Raw genomic sequence first — 16584 nt, forward strand, 5'->3', positions numbered from 1 at the left:
TTTCTGGTTAATTAGACTTTACTAAAGTCTCAGACAGCCTTCATTAGACACGACTCTAGAGTCACTTACACTTACCACAGAACAGACCAGAGCCACTTGTCTGAGCCTCCACTGACTGAAAAACAGCAGTGAAACCTCAGATCAATATGTTTCACATTGACCTCCTCATGTGTACACACAGCCTGTCAGACAGAGCTTAGCCAGCGGTGCTGACCAACCCCCTGTCCACTGTCAGAAAGGGGGTGGAGGATTGGGGGGGGTGTGTGAGAGAGGGAAATAGAGTAAGAGAGGAAGGGAGACAGATAAAGTCAGTGAGAGAGTGAAAAACACAATGTTATAGACACACACACACTCTCACACAGAGACAGAGGGGGCATGTATAATCAGGAAGTGGGTCAGCCTGGAGACTGAGATGGGCTGTTATTGTCAGAGGGACGCCGGGCCTCATCGCTAACCTTTAAAACAAAAACACCACTCTCACACACACACTCTCCTCGACACAAATCTCCACTGACAGCTTCACACGTGAGGTTGGTCATCTCTGCTCAGCCCCCACCCCACCCCCCTTTCCTCTGAGAGGACTTCAGCAGAGCCCTGACTTCACTAGAGGAGAAGGGATCTGCTTAAAGTGAGATGGGCTTGAAAATCTCAGCACTGCCTCAATCCCTCCACACCCACACACACACTCACACACCCACTAATCCTATTATTACTGCGAGCAGCTCCAAACTAGCAGGAGCCGGGCCTGCCACAAGTCGCCGGGCTGCTTAGACGGATAGTGGATTTCAGTACACACTCCCAAGCCCCCCGCCTTAAAGTGCTGTCTCCCTCCCTGGGGATAATCTGCTGAAGAGATGTTAAACCCACTCCTTTTAGAGGGTGTCTCACACACACACACACAGTCCCTCAGCGTACATAGCACAGTCAGGACACAAGGCCATCTCCTCATCCGTCTGACCTCTCTGACCTTAGACCAATAACTTTCAGGTATAATACACCCATGAGGCTGTGTGATCATTTCAAAGTTGTCCATACAAAGTCCTCCAGGTCGAATCCGTCTTTCCAAGTGGAGCTTCTCACTTTTCAGAGAACACACACATTAAGTGGGTTGACTGTTGGTGTTTGAAAGGACGAGCTCTGGCCAGACTTCACTGTCTTGGCAAAAGGCCACTGTAGAGGCAGTCCTTTATTGTGACAAGGGTGGGGGCAGTCAGCGTAGGGTGCAGTGTGTGGCTCGGAGGGCTGTTTACACTTTTTGAAGCTTGTTGTAGACTGAAAGTTTGTATGGGCTCAGGTCAAAGTTCATAATTGAAGTAGTTCAATGTTTATAATTGAAGTAGTTTGATCAGGATGAATTTATAAGGTATATGGGTCAGCCATAACAATACAAATGACCATGTATCTACACACACTGTCCATTCTCTCAGCTCCACTGACCATAAAGGTGCTCTTTGTAGATCTACAATTACAGACTGTAGCCCATCTGTCCATCTACTTTACAGCCCCTTTCAGACACACCTACCTTTTTGGTCCACCTTGTAGATGTAAAGTCAGAGACAGTAGCTCCTATGTTGCTGCACAGTTTGTGTGTTGGTCGTCCTCTAGTCGTTCATCAGTGGACACAGGGCACTCTTGGCTGGATATATTTGGTTATATTTTGGATATATGAGGTGGTTTAAAAACTCCAGCATCACTGCTGTGTCTGATCCACACATACCAACACAACACACACTAACCTCAAGTCTTGACGGTTTTGGGTTTTGGCAGCTTTCCCTTGGAACGGGGTTGAGGGGGTGTGGGGCGCGTATCAGCCCAAGTCCGTCTTCAGTTATAACATAGAATCGTCCACGTTTTAAACCTCCAGATGAGTGTGCTGCATGTTTCCATCAGGGAGAATATCACGGCACACTCGGAGTAGGACGCAGGAAGCAGGTGGGGTTAGGGGTCCATTAGGATAGAAGACCCTCTCTCAATCAAGGCCATGCCTCATTAACTTATGAACACGCCACGTGATCCAGAAGCACTGAACCATGAGGAGAGCAGCAGCACACGCCTGAGTGAGACACCACAGCTCTTAAACAGAGGGATAGTGATTTAAATGGATGTTGTCTACTATCACCTGTGCCACGTGTGTGTGTGTGTGTGTGTGTGTTTGTGGGGGGGAGAGAGAAAGCGGTCTCTCAATTCAGGTATGCACCACTGCAGCAGTGTGTGTGTGTGTGTGTGTGAGTGGGGAGCATGTCAGAGTGTGTGATTGTCCAACTCAGGGATTTTAAAAATATCCGTGAGTGTGGCCTTGTCCGCCTGCAGATGTTGGGCCCATTTACACACCCCTGTGATTAAATATAGCACATCTGCAGTGCTGTAAAAAAGTGCAGCATCATCTTTGTGATGGAAGTGAGTGTGGGACAGACTGGGACTTTTCTCAGAGAGGAGAAACCTGTGAAGAAATGGATCTAGCCCATGGGAGACCTCGGGGCGCTGTATGGCTAGGAGATGAGGCTGCTTCCAATAAAAAATTGGAAGTAATGATAATAATAATAATAATAATAATAATAACGAGACTGCTGCCTTCATAGATCTGGGGTGATGGGGTGGTTACACATCCATCTGGAGATAGCACTCGCCTTGTATCAGGTATCAGTATTGAGCTTATATCAGCAGAAAATGCTGGATCAGAGGACACTGGACTCAGTCTGATCTGGTCCTATAACAAACCTGTGCTGAAAAAGCACCCACTCACTGTGTAATGTTGTGTTCTTCACTGTATGTTTCAGCATGAAGTACTTCAATTAAAAAAGGACACAGTGTATATATGTACTCACGTGTTGTCGCACAGCTCCAGAGTCACAGGGTTGTGTGTTTGAGTCTGTGAGGACTGTGGTATATTCCCCCTGTGTCTGCATGGGTTTCCTCCAGAAGCTTTAATTCCCTCCTGCGGTTCACAAACACATTCTGGTAGGTGGACTGCCTGTGAAATTGTGTCCGCAGATGTCAGTGGGTGAGTGACTGGTTGAGAGTGTGGTACTGACTATAGGAGTGTGTGAGTGATTGGTTGAGTGTGTGAAACCGTCCACAGATGTGAGTGGGTGAGTGAATGGTTGATTGCATGAAACCGTCCACAGATGTGAGTGGGTGAGTGAATGGGTGAAAGTGTCCACAGATGTGAGTGAATGGGTGAGTGTGTGAAAGTGTCCACAGATGTGAGTGAATGGGTGAGTGTGTGAAACTGTCCATAGATGTGAGTGAGTGAGTGAATGGGTGAGTGTGTGAAAGTGTCCACAGATGTGAGTGAATGGGTGAGTGTGTGAAACTGTCCATAGATGTGAGTGGGTGAGTAAATGGGTGAGTGTGTGAAAGTGTCCACAGATGTGAGTGTGTGAGTGAATGGGTGAGTGTGTGAAACTGTCCACAGATGTGAGTGAATGGGTGAGTGTGTGAAACTGTCCACAGATGTGAGTGAATGGGTGAGTGTGTGAAAGTGTCCACAGATGTGAGTGGGTGAGTGAATGGGTGAGTGTGTGGAAGTGTCCACAGATGTGAGTGAATGGGTGAGTGTGTGAAACTGTCCACAGATGTGTGTGAGTGAATAGGTGTGTGAAACCGTCCACAGGTGTGAGTGTGAATGGGTGAGTGTGTGAAACTGTCCACAGATGTGAGTGTGTGAGTGAATGGGTGAGTGTGTGAAAGTGTCCACAGATGTGAGTGGGTGAGTGTGTGAAACTGTCCACAGATGTGTGTGAGTGAATGGGTGAGTGTGTGAAACTGTCCACAGATGTGAGTGTGTGAGTGAATGGGTGAGTGTGTGAAAGTGTCCACAGATGTGAGTGGGTGAGTGTGTGAAACTGTCCACAGATGTGTGTGAGTGAATGGGTGAGTGTGTGAAACTGTCCACAGATGTGAGTGAATGGGTGAGTGTGTGAAAGTGTCCACAGATGTGAGTGGGTGAGTGAATGGGTGAGTGTGTGAAACTGTCCACAGATGTGTGTGAGTGAATAGGTGTGTGAAACCGTCCACAGGTGTGAGTGGGTGAGTGAATGGGTGAGTGTGTGAAACTGTCCATAGATGTGAGTGTGTGAGTGAATGGGTGAGTGTGTGAAACTGTCCATAGATGTGAGTGAGTGAGTAAATGGGTGAGTGTGTGAAAGTGTCCACAGATGTGAGTGTGTGAGTAAATGGGTGAGTGTGTGAAACTGTCCACAGATGTGAGTGTGTGAGTGAATGGGTGAGTGTGTGAAAGTGTCCACAGATGTGAGTGTGTGAGTGAATGGGTGAGTGTGTGAAAGTGTCCACAGATGTGAGTGGGTGAGTGAATGGGTGAGTGTGTGAAAGTGTCCACAGATGTGTGTGAGTGAATGGGTGAGTGGGTGAAACTGTCCACAGATGTGAGTGAATGGGTGAGTGTGTGAAACTGTCCACAGATGTGTGTGAGTGAATGGGTGAGTGTGTGAAACCGTCCACAGATGTGAGTGAATGGGTGAGTGTGTGAAAGTGTCCACAGATGTGCGTGAGTGAATGGGTGAGTGTGTGAAACTGTCCACAGATGTGTGTGAGTGAATGGGTGAGTGTGTGAAATTGTCCATAGATGTGAGTGAGTGAGTAAATGGGTGAGTGTGTGAAAGTGTCCACAGATGTGAGTGTGTGAGTGAATGGGTGAGTGTGTGAAACCGTCCACAGATGTGAGTGTGTGAGTGAATGGGTGAGTGTGTGAAAGTGTCCACAGATGTGAGTGGGTGAGTGAATGGGTGAATGTGTGAAACCGTCCACAGATGTGAGTGGGTGAGTGAATGGGTGAAAGTGTCCACAGATGTGAGTGAATGGGTGAGTGTGTGAAACTGTCCACAGATGTGGGTGAGTGTGTGAAACTGTCCACAGATGTGTGTGAGTGAATGGGTGAGTGTGTGAAACCGTACACAGATGTGAGTGAATGGGTGAGTGTGTGAAAGTGTCCACAGATGTGCGTGAGTGAATGGGTGAGTGTGTGAAACTGTCCACAGATGTGTGTGAGTGAATGGGTGAGTGTGTGAAACCGTCCACAGATGTGCGTGAGTGAATGGGTGAGTGTGTGAAACCGACCACAGATGCAAGTGGGTGAGTGAATGGGTGAGTGTGTGAAACCGTCCACAGATGTGTGTAAGTGACTGGTTGAGTGTGTGAAAGCGTCCACAGATGTGATTGTGTGAGTGAATGGGTGAGTGTGTGAATGGGTGACACCCTGTGACAAATTGGTGCCCTTCGAATACAGGTGGCTTCAGTCTCACTGCAGCTCTGGTCAGGACGAGTCAGTTAAAGAAAATGGAGGAACGAACGAATAAATGAATGATTCTCCATGTTTCACTGATGTCATAAAAGGAAAAAGAGGTAGCGTGTCATTTCCAGCTCCAGTAAATCAGTGCTACTTATGACAAAGACGTTCAATTACAGCAGTCATGTTGATATAACGTCTTTCATTTATTACCGACTGACACTCGCAACCCTCTCTAGAGTGGGCTCTTCATAGAATTAGCATTACAGTGGGCCGCAGTGGGCACGTCATTGTTTACCATGGGGTGAGGTCAGTCTGAGTTGAATGTGGAAGTGAAGTAGTGACCTTGATATAAACACACACACACACACACACACACTCGGGAACAGTGAGACAGCCTTTAATGAGGGGAGTGGGTACCAAGCCAGAGAAGGAGACACATCCCAATTCTCTAATGGCTCCCTGGAGAGAGGGAAAGAGTGAGAAGGAGAGAGAGAGAGGGAGAGAGAACGAATACGAGAGGATTCAATAGGCAGAAAGAGAAAGAAAGATAGAGTAAATAAAGAAAAAGAAAGGTGAATGTGTTGCTCCACAACACTATATATACATAAATACACCATTTAAATACAAGACTTTCCCAAAAGGAGCGTCGGTGAATAATAAGAAGTTGCAGCAGCCATAGATGGCAGCGGCTGGCAGCTACACAAAAGTGAGCGTGTGACCTTGCCTGCTGGATGACAAAGGAAACTGACAGCACACGCGCAACTCCGGTTCCTTTCATTATTCATACGCCCTTCTTGATTTTTGGGCGTTCGCCCCACATTTTAAATGCCACCGTATCTCATTCGGATGTTGGCAGCTGGGAGAGGTGAGGGCACTCTCCGCTGCATTTTTAATATTGTTTGTGGTTTTTGTCTAGTTAGGTCATTCGTCCTTCGTTTGTTCCCTCCTTCTCCTTCTCCTTCTCCGCTGAATAAAGGGGGGCTAAAGTGTGTGTGTTGGGGGTGGGATAAATTGATGGAACCTATAGGTTCGTCTTCCGTTAGTTAACCTGTGTTTATATTGTTTACTGATTATTCTCACACTCACTGTCCATTCTCTCATCTCCACTGTCCTTACAGCAGCACTTGTGGTTCTACAATTACACACTGCAGTCCATCTGTTGCTCGGTATACTTTGTTTGCCCACTTACACCCTCTCTTTCAATCGTCATGGTCACACCGAGCGACCGGAAGTCGTTCATTTTCGAGAGTCAGCGGCACTGAGCGACGTTGAGCGACGTGACGTGTGCGAATTCTGCGACGAATTGACGTTCAGCTCCGCCAACCTTTATGCAAATGAGCAGTGACGCGCTGTGGCGTCTACCAATCAGAAAGAAGTCTTCACGTTCCCTCGGAACCGCTCCACTCACTTTGGTTCCTACTGAAAATCTGTTCCGTTCTCAAAACGTCCCTTATTTATTTATATATTTATTTATTTTCCTTTTCCACCCTTCCTTCCTTTTTTTAAATAAACTTTATTAATCAGTACAAAGAAAAAAATTATTACTCACATATTCATGTAAGATTTTTAAAAGTCCAGTTTACTTAAAGTAAATACAGATACACCTAGGCATTTAGCTACATATATAAACAGAAATAAATATATATATAAACGTCTCTTACTGAGTCCTGACTTGGTTAAAGTACACAGTATATGTTTGGTTTTTTATTACAACTGAAACTGTAAATAATATTTGTTTTAAATGTTTAAGTAGAGATATCTTTTGATAAATTACATTATTCCCAAATTACAGTTGGTATTTCAGTAAAAAATAACGTTCAATTATTGTTACATTAACAAAATAAACATAGCTGTAGATTTGCAATTTCAGGGTTTTTTTAATTATAAAATGAGGGTCTGATAAAAGATAAAAAGTCTAATCATGGTTGTGATCATTTCGTGAATAAATAAAGCCTATGCTCTTACACTGCTCGCTGTATTTGAGGGCTGTCGGCTCACGTGGTGCTGGACACTCCCCCCAGTGACTGATATTATCACTTTCCGTGTGCACGCACAATTAGAGTGTGTTGTGTTGGTATGAGTGGATCAGACACAGCAGGGCTGATAGAGTTTTCAAACCCCACAGTGCTACCACTGGACTGAGAATAGTCCACCAACAGTTTTTACAGCACAGTGAACCATCGTAATGATTTTGCAGCTGTAATTTTAACGTAAAAATAATACGCAGTGTTCCTTTAAGAGCTGTAGCAGCCACCTCTAGTGGATCTGGGTAAAATAGTTAAGGAGGCCAACACGTGAAGGGCACAGTGCTCACTAGGAGAAACTCTACGTATGTAACTCAACAGTAATGATCCCCACACTTTTCACCAGCAGTCTGAAGTCATGCGGCAGAGGAAAGCAGCACATGCCGCATGGAGTTAATCAAAGGCAATGCATTGTTTTGAAAACGCGAGAACACAAGAAGACAGGAGGAACGCAAAGGAGAACAAGAGACAGAGGAGAAAGGAAGGAAGGGAACGAGGAAAATAAAAAGTTTTAATAATGCATCCGCGATCCTCACGTCTCAGGCTCATGCCCCAATCATCCCAAAATGCCCAATTAGTATAAAATATTCAGGTGTGCACCATCGCCACAGCACCACAGTGCAGGAATGAGTGTGTGTGTGTGTGAGAGCACATGTGCGAGTGAGTGTGTAAGACAGGGGGCATCTAAAGGTGGCGGTCTCCATCAGGAGCAATTACATGGTGCAAGTGATCGCGGAGCCCAGTGGAGGGCAGAGCAGGGGAGAGGGAGGGCCTCACATCATTTCAGTGATCTTCAACGAGCCCCTGACAGCCGCAGCGAGGGACACGGTGAAACACACCGCCCTCACACTCCATCCTGAAAGCGCCATGTTCAGACCTGTGGCAGCTGCTCCTCTTCTCTCATGGCGCTGGATGAAGCAGATTTTTGGTGACAGTCCTCGGTCGCTCGGCCTAGATTTGCCACGGAGCCCGACACTGGGGGGTTCTCACTTTTATAACAAATGTTTTCCAAGAAATAAAACGCATACGTGTGGTGTATGTTATCAGTAAAGACAAAAGACCTCAGTAACAATGAGACAAATCCAGGGGATACATTACATACATGAGTTTACAATCTAGCAGAGAGAGAGAGACAGGAAGGCAAGACTCAGAGAGAGCTGTATAAAGAAAGGGAGGGAGGGGACCCAGAGGAAAACTGAGTGACAGAAAGACTGCAACAGAACGAGAGGAAGAGATAGAGGGGAGATGAGGCAGACATAAACACAGAGACAGTGTGTGTGTGTGTGTGTGTGTGTGTGTGAGAGAGAGAGAGAGAGAGAGAGAGAGAGAGAGAGAAAAAGAAGGGACATGAAATAAGAGAAACAGAGGGAGACAGAAACAAGAGTGTAACAAAGACTAAGAGAAAGGAAAGCAAGTCAGGGAGTAGAGAGAGAGAGAGAGAGAGAGAGAGAGAGAGCATTTAACTCCCCCACCCCATAATCCCACACACTCTTGAAACCATCAGCACTCTTCATCGCACCACCCTCTACCTCACCTTCATTAACCCCTTAAAAACCAAACACACGTCACAATCCTGACTTCTGCTCAAACAAACTGCAACTGATCAAATGATTACTGTTCTTTTTCTTTTTACATTATGGAAAACCTAGAATAAAAGCAGAGAGAGAGAGAGAGAGAGAGAGAGAGAGAGAGAGAGCGAGAGAGAGAGAGAGAGCAAGAGAGAGAGAGCGAGAGAGAGAGAGAGAGAGCAAGAGAGAGAGAGCGAGAGAGAGAGAGAGCAAGAGAGAGAGAGCGAGAGAGAGAGAGAGAGAGAGAGAGAGAATCAGCATTCCACTCAATCCTTACGATTCACCGTTCTGGCCACGTCTGTTGGCAGTGACAAATTTTCTGCAGCTCAAGCCGAGCCAGTTCATTTTCTTCAGCTTGTTTTCCCCTCACTGCTGCCCCATTGTTTTGGAACCTCAACAGGAGAGAGAGAGAGAGAGAGAGAGAGAGAGAGAGAGAGAGAGAAAGAGAGATGTGTGGAATGAACACTTTCACACTCGGCTGGGCCACGGAGGTGGGGGATCCTCCACTGATAGCCCCGGACCTGGGCCCTCACGGCTCCAGAGCAGGGATCAGGAAACAACCATTTGTCTTCCTGCAGGCCGGCGCTGAACACAAATTCGGGTCAATATACTTTACCAGTTCGCCATCTAAACTGCATTCACCGACTCTCAGCAGCCGGCTCCTTTCTGGCAACACATTAAAGCTGCTTCCCGTCTGTGTAACACTCGTCTTCTGGACTGGGTTTGTATTTCCCTGACGGAAAAGTTGGGCAACTGCAACAGAGCAAATCAGGCGGAGGAGTAGTGGTGTGTTTGAGACACGTTTATATCGTGTTATCCTGCATCTAGAGGGAAAAAAATTAATTTAATGGGAGCATTTGCACATTAATTTGGGGGATTTGGAGCTGCTTTTCAACAGGACAAGGAAATCAAAATGGCCGTTCTTGACAGTGTTGTTTAGTCAGAGACTTTGGTACATTGACCAAAGCATGTCACAGACATTTTATTAAGTGTTCAACTGCGGACTACAATATGTCCCCAACAACTCTTCATCGACGCATAGAAACCCAGGGTCCCTCCAAAATGTTTATTGGCTCCAGATTGTTTTCCTTCACTCTCCGGCAAACCCTGACGCTTGTGGCTAGACAACAAATATATAATATGTTTTCTCAATAAAACAGTGTTTGTTATGTTGTGATAATGAAAATTCATTCATTCATTCATTGTCTGTAACAGCTTATCGAGTTCAGGGTCACGGTGGGTCGAGAGCCTACCCGGAATCTCTGGACGCAAGGCAGGAACACACCCTGGAGGGGGCGCCGGTCCTTCACTGGGCGATAATGAAAATTGTAATTATCCAATTATCCATAATGATCCACAGGTGGGTAATATTGACTTATGTTTGCAGTTTCGGCTTATTTAATGTGGAAATGTCTCCAAACTTGGGAGACAGCTAGTGTAATTACTCCAAGTTCCGGCCACTTTAATTACAATATTGGAAATCTTAGCTAACTGTAAATAAATAGAAGTACTTTACTCACTCAAATCAACATTTTTCAGGAGTCAAATGTGTGTAGATTAATGTCCAATACTTGCTTGACTTTGAAAGAAAATATGTTTTTAGATAAAAACGCTTTTGTTTAAGTAGGTGCCGATACTGCTAAGATTACTAGCGCCCCCTAACTTCGGCCACCTCCCCTGCTTGAGACAGTCAAACGAGACAGTTGCTACCACATTCAGTGGTTTTGAGAGGTTCACAATGAGAGTACATTTGTCCTGTGTTGGTATTCGTCCTCTACATGTAAGGATTACAATGGCGGTAGATTTTCCCCTCAGAGAAAAGGAAGCTAACCGCTAAGCTAACTTTTAGGGAGGGAAATATCTGTCGCGAAATGGAAATGTGTCGTGTTCCACATGCAGTTTTGCACACAAAGAATTACAACAGTCTTGCAAGACTGATGTTTAAATGCCCCACTAAGGCTTGAACTTGCGTTTTATTGTTTTACCCAATGAGACTGGCAAAGAGAGAGAGCGGAATTGCACCATATACGGCAGTGGCCGGAATTAGGGGAAAGACAGCTAACTGTGCTAAACACAGAGTGAAAATGCTACAAAACTAAACAACTCCAGCTACAAATAAGTTTCTGTGGTAATTCAAACAGTGAATATAAAGAGACAAGTTCAACTTCAGGCACATACAATCAACAATATTTTTTTTCCCTCACATCTAATGTTCCGCATTAAAAGACGTAAAGCTTCTGAACGTAAACAAACCAAGAGGATAGCATTTCCCCACAACCATTCCCATTAAATCATAAAGTGTGCAGAGCTATGCAATGCTAAACAAGGGTCGCAATTACTGATCAAAAGTGGAGTGTTTCCAGAAACAATTTGAGTAGTGATTTTGCACACGTGAACCAGGCACGCTCCCAAACGTGACTCACGTTTCCTAGGAGACACAGGTGCAAATATGGACGTACAAGAACTTGCTGCTGTTTGCAATGCTATGTTTGTCTAGGATGACCAGACATCCTCTTTTACCCGGACATGTCCTCTTTTTTAGACTTAAAAAAACGTCCGGGCGGAATTTCACAAACGTCCAGGATTTTGTTTTTCTAGAGCTTACATAGAACTTTGAGAAGTTTCGTTCACAAACTAGTCCCGCCCTCCCCTACTCCGATTGGTTCGCTTGAGTGAGAAGGGGGCGTGGTGAAGTAGCCTAAAATCTTCTGATTGGACGGTCTGACTGTAGAGCTACCGTTATTGGTCGATAACCTTCTCTGTAAACATTTAATTGGTCAGTCTGCACGTCAGTAGTCGTCCACCCCCCCACCCTATTTTTGTCGAATAAAAAATGTAAATATGTTTCTAAAAACTGTACTTGCGTTTAGTTTCTTTGTTAATGTGTTTACTTTTTCTGTGCTGTTTTCACTGGATGTTGAATTGCTAAGAGTTTACAAAGTTGGATTGAATATTCAAACGTTACATATGGTGCGACTGGTCTGAAATGTGATCTGGAAGCAAAAGAAAAACACTTAACACTCCACACTACTCAACTTTCCCTCCAACTTACAACTGTGACTGCACCAGAGTCTGCAGACTAGGGCCAACTAGCATAGGATTTGAATCAAGCTAAAAATGGTATGGAACAACGGTGCAGCTTGAATCTGTTACAGAAGAAAGACCGAGGTACAGCTTGTGTATCAACGTCTGCTCCGCGTCATGGATTTACTCAAGTGTATTTTGATATTTGTGACTTGCATCTCACTCCACCAGTCAAGACTAAAGCCCATATCTCACATGACAATATTTCAAGTGCTTTATGATGTAAACTTGAAGTCTGTGCCACCTCCAGCCACTCTGGCAGCCTCTACTGCAGCAGACGCACTCCCTGCAGCACCTCTGCAAAGTCAAAAGCCTGTATGTGGGAGTGTAAGTGAAGTGTGAAGGAAGGACTATAGCTGTGTGTGGATGTTCCCACATCCGTGCCACTGACTGTTTGGCATGTGTGCATGTGCGTGTTTGTGTGTGTGCCCGTGCAGTGGAGGATTAATCTGCAGCTTTAGGGGGGACAGCGGCAGTGTTAATATACGATGAGGACAGCAACAACAAGGAGGCAACCGCACAAAGCTGCACTCAGCGGCTGAAAATCCCGCCTGAGAAAATCCCAGCAATCTGCCATGGAGAATTAGCAGCACTTCTTCAGAAGCCCTCCAAAAAACTTCAATCTAACTTGTCTGCCAGGAAGATGCATGGATGCATGAGCGGTGGAACTTCTGTGTGTGTGTGCAGGTGCACACGGGTGGTGTGTGTCCTTGCGCTCTCTTTTAGCCTTAGGCGAGGCAGATACCGCGGCCAGCGTGCAACATGAATCTGTGATTACTGGGACAGAGATAGAGAAGGACATCTAGAGAAACAGACCCAGAGCAGAGGGGAGAGAGAGAGAGAGAGAGAGAGAGAGAGAGAGAGAGAGAGAGACTTCAAACAGATCACACTGTGCTTTTGTCTCCCCCATTTGGCAGCACATGGTACTGTCTCTCTCCAGTGGCCTGTAGACATTAAAATAAAGCCATGTAGAGACCATCTCTATGACATCATCACCAGGACCACACCCTTGGCTGTACGTATGAGTAATTCATTCATTCATTTTCTGTAACAGCATCATCCAGTTCCCAATCTGAGTGTGCAGCAAAGAGAAGCAGAAGCTCTGGTTTTTTAGCTGTTTTCACTCAGTTATCTTTGTCCTCTGTTCTTGTTTTTTCCATTTTTACTCAGTGCTCTTAAATATGTGCTGGTCTTTTCTTGGTGCTGATTGTTCTGTGACTGGAAAGACTCACTAATTGACATCAGAAGTGGATTTATCACATGGTTTCTGACTGCTTTTGTGTTTCAGTGTCTGGGTTCGTGGGGTCCAGGTCCCCACATGCATTGAACAAATGATTTTTTTAATAATATATTCCCTTTAAGCATATTTATATATCTTTAGATGTGAACCACCTCAGGGAACTGGTGAGGAACTCACTCACCCATTCACATAAATACTCACACACCTTTTGAATCGGATTTATCCATTTGTACTAGTCCCCCTGTCTGTTTTATCCATACATACTGCTTCCCATGTCCATTTTTCAATGTGTAGTAGTCTCACTGTCCATTTTAACCTTTTGCATTAGTCCCCTGCCTATTATCCATGTATATGCTTCTCTCTATACATTTTACCCATGCGTTCTACTCGCTTATCCATTTAATCTATGTGCACTTGTCCCCCCTGTCCTTTCTTCTCATTTTTCCATGCTATAAAACATGCCCGTATTACAAGACCGTACAGCTGCTGTAGGGGGAGGGGGTGGCATATTCCATAAAGTTTGTCATTGACATTGACATAAAGAGGAAAGCCATAAAACAGCATTTTTGACTTTGCTACTAAAAGTAACCAAGAAACTGAGCTTCTGAACGATAGACAATGGTGAACGACTAGTAAATGCTTCTATTATTTTTATTGCTTTAAAGCATTTGACAGCAGCAGTCACCCTTTACATTTGTAAAATTAGTGAACGTTTTATTTATGATCAAATGGACCAGTTGGAAAGGTTCAAATGGCAAAGAATATGAGCAAATATTAAAGATGCCTGTGAGAAGTGATATTGCAAAAAATAAATAATAAAACAACTCTATGGGGCGGCACGGTGGAGCAGTAGGTAGGTGCCGCTCCGGGTGACTATCTGTGAGGAGTGTGGTGTGTTTTCCGTGTGTCCGTGTGGGTTTCCTCCGGGTGACTGTCTGTGAGGAGTTGGTGTGTTCTCCCTGCGTCTGCGTGGGTTTCCTCCGGGTGACTGTCTGTGAGGAGTGTGGTGTGTTCTCCCTGTGTCTGCGTGGGTTTCCTCCAGGTGACTGTCTGTGAGGAGTGTGGTGTGTTCTCCCTGTGTCTGCGTGGGTTTCCTCCGGGTGACTGTCTGTGAGGAGTGTGGTGTGTTCTCCCTGTGTCTGCGTGGGTTTCCTCCGGGTGACTGTCTGTGAGGAGTGTGGTGTGTTCTCCCTGTGTCCGTGTGGGTTTCCTCCGGGTGACTGTCTGTGAGGAGTTGGTGTGTTCTCCCTGCGTCTGCGTGGGTTTCCTCCGGGTGACTGTCTGTGAGGAGTGTGGTGTGTTCTCCCTGTGTCTGCGTGGGTTTCCTCCGGGTGACTGTCTGTGAGGAGTGTGGTGTGTTCTCCCTGTGTCCGCGTGGGTTTCCTCCGGGTGACTGTCTGTGAGGAGTGTGGTGTGTTCTCCCTGCGTCCGCGTGGGTTTCCTCCGGGTGACTGTCTGTGAGGAGTGTGGTGTGTTCTCCCTGTGTCCGCGTGGGTTTCCTCCGGGTGACTGTCTGTGAGGAGTTGGTGTATTCTCCCTGCGTCTGCGTGGGTTTCCTCCGGGTGACTGTCTGTGAGGAGTTGGTGTGTTCTCCCTGTGTCTGCGTGGGTTTCCTCCAGGTGACTGTCTGTGAGGAGTTGGTGTGTTCTCCCTGCGTCTGCGTGGGTTTCCTCCTGGTGACTGTCTGTGAGGAGTTGGTGTGTTCTCTCTGTGTCCGCGTGGGTTTCCTCTGCGTGCTCCGGTTTCCTCCCACAGTCCAAAAACACACGTTGGTAGGTTGATTGGTGACTCAAAAGTGTCCGTAGGTGTGAGTGTGTGAGTGAGTGTGTGTGTGTGTGTCTGTGTTGCCCTGTGAAGGACTGGCACCCCCTCCAGGGTGTATTCCCGCCTTGCGCCCAATGATTCCAGGCTCTGGACCCACCGCGACCCTGAACTGGATAAGGGTTACAGATAATGAATGAATGAATGAATGAAATCAACTGTATAGTGGAGGGAGGTGTAGTTTCCTACCCTCCTCCAAAAAGTTACATAGTGCTGTTTCTGCAGTGCTGAACCCAGAGTAGCAAAGACACAGGCCCAATTCTCCCTTTGACAGGTCAGTTGAGTATCAGAATGATTTTGAAGTTGTAATTTTCAGATAAAAATATTACGTAATGTTTCTTTAAGGAGCCATTTGCATGAGTAAAGGGTTCTCTGTATTGTGAAAGCCTTCTTCATATTAATGCACCAAATAAGGGTTCTCCTATAGTTACAAAATCAAACATATTACAATCGAATTTGGTGCCGTTACAGAACCATTTTCTAAAAGGTGCTAAATAGAACCATCTGTAACACATTCTGCATCCATCTAAAGAACCATTTTACTGTGCAAAGGGTTCTATACAAAGCCATTTTCTTTAAAGGACCTTTGAAGGACCATAGTTTTTATGTGTGTAGGTACCATACAGTGGAAAACGCCGTTAACAAAACTAGTCCCGAAACTGTTCAGCCAAACGCTAGGGTGATTTATACCCCACTAGCTAGTTGCGCATGGTTACCTTAAGCTCATGTGCAGCAGCTCCAGAGCAGCCAGTGTCACTTCATGTACTTCTTTGGATGTCACACCACCTGTGTGTTAACAACTGAACTTAAAGTAGCAAAACACACTGATTCTAAATGTTGTCTACAGACTTTGGACATAAAATGCACAAAGATGTGTTCCTATCAGCGGAGGACAACACTTTACAAAGGCAACAAATGGATGTCAAATGGCTGTCCATGTCACACATCACCTAAGAACCATAAATACAAAGGTGGCAGTAAAGATGGGAGCCACGTGCATCCACTCGGGGTGGTTCTGCAAATGAATTGGATCATAAAAAGCACTCAGATATGCAACGTAACAACAAGCCTATGGAAATAAAAACAAACCCCAAACCCTCCTGCTCGCCATTTCTCAGCCCACGGACAGAAAAAGTATCGCTCAAACACTGTCCTCAGGGTCCTCTGATGGATTGTAAGTACAGCGTGGCCAGTGAGTTATTCCTCCATAAAACAGCAGGACGCAATCCATCCAGACGAACCAGCGAGGACGCAGAGAGTAACATGCTTCAGACGGCTATTGGCTCCTGATTACACCAGACCAAGGTCAGGATGAGGGACGTGCATGCTCTCTCTCTCTCTCTCTCTCTCTCACACACACACACACACACACACACAGCTCTTTATGCGGTCACTCTGCAGAGTTTTACAAGCAATGACCAGCATCATGTTGGAGACATCTGTGCCATTCTCTCACATATTATCAGATATGACATGGTGAACGTGAATTACACTTAACTCCTCAGAACACTTTAACCCTTAAACCTCACAGACCTGTTCACCAGCACAGAGTGCACTCCATCACTACACCTAACTACGGCTGGTCCTCCATGTGCCTAC

This window comes from Hoplias malabaricus, chromosome 10 (assembly GCF_029633855.1).
Source record: "Hoplias malabaricus isolate fHopMal1 chromosome 10, fHopMal1.hap1, whole genome shotgun sequence".
NCBI lineage: Eukaryota > Metazoa > Chordata > Actinopteri > Characiformes > Erythrinidae > Hoplias > Hoplias malabaricus.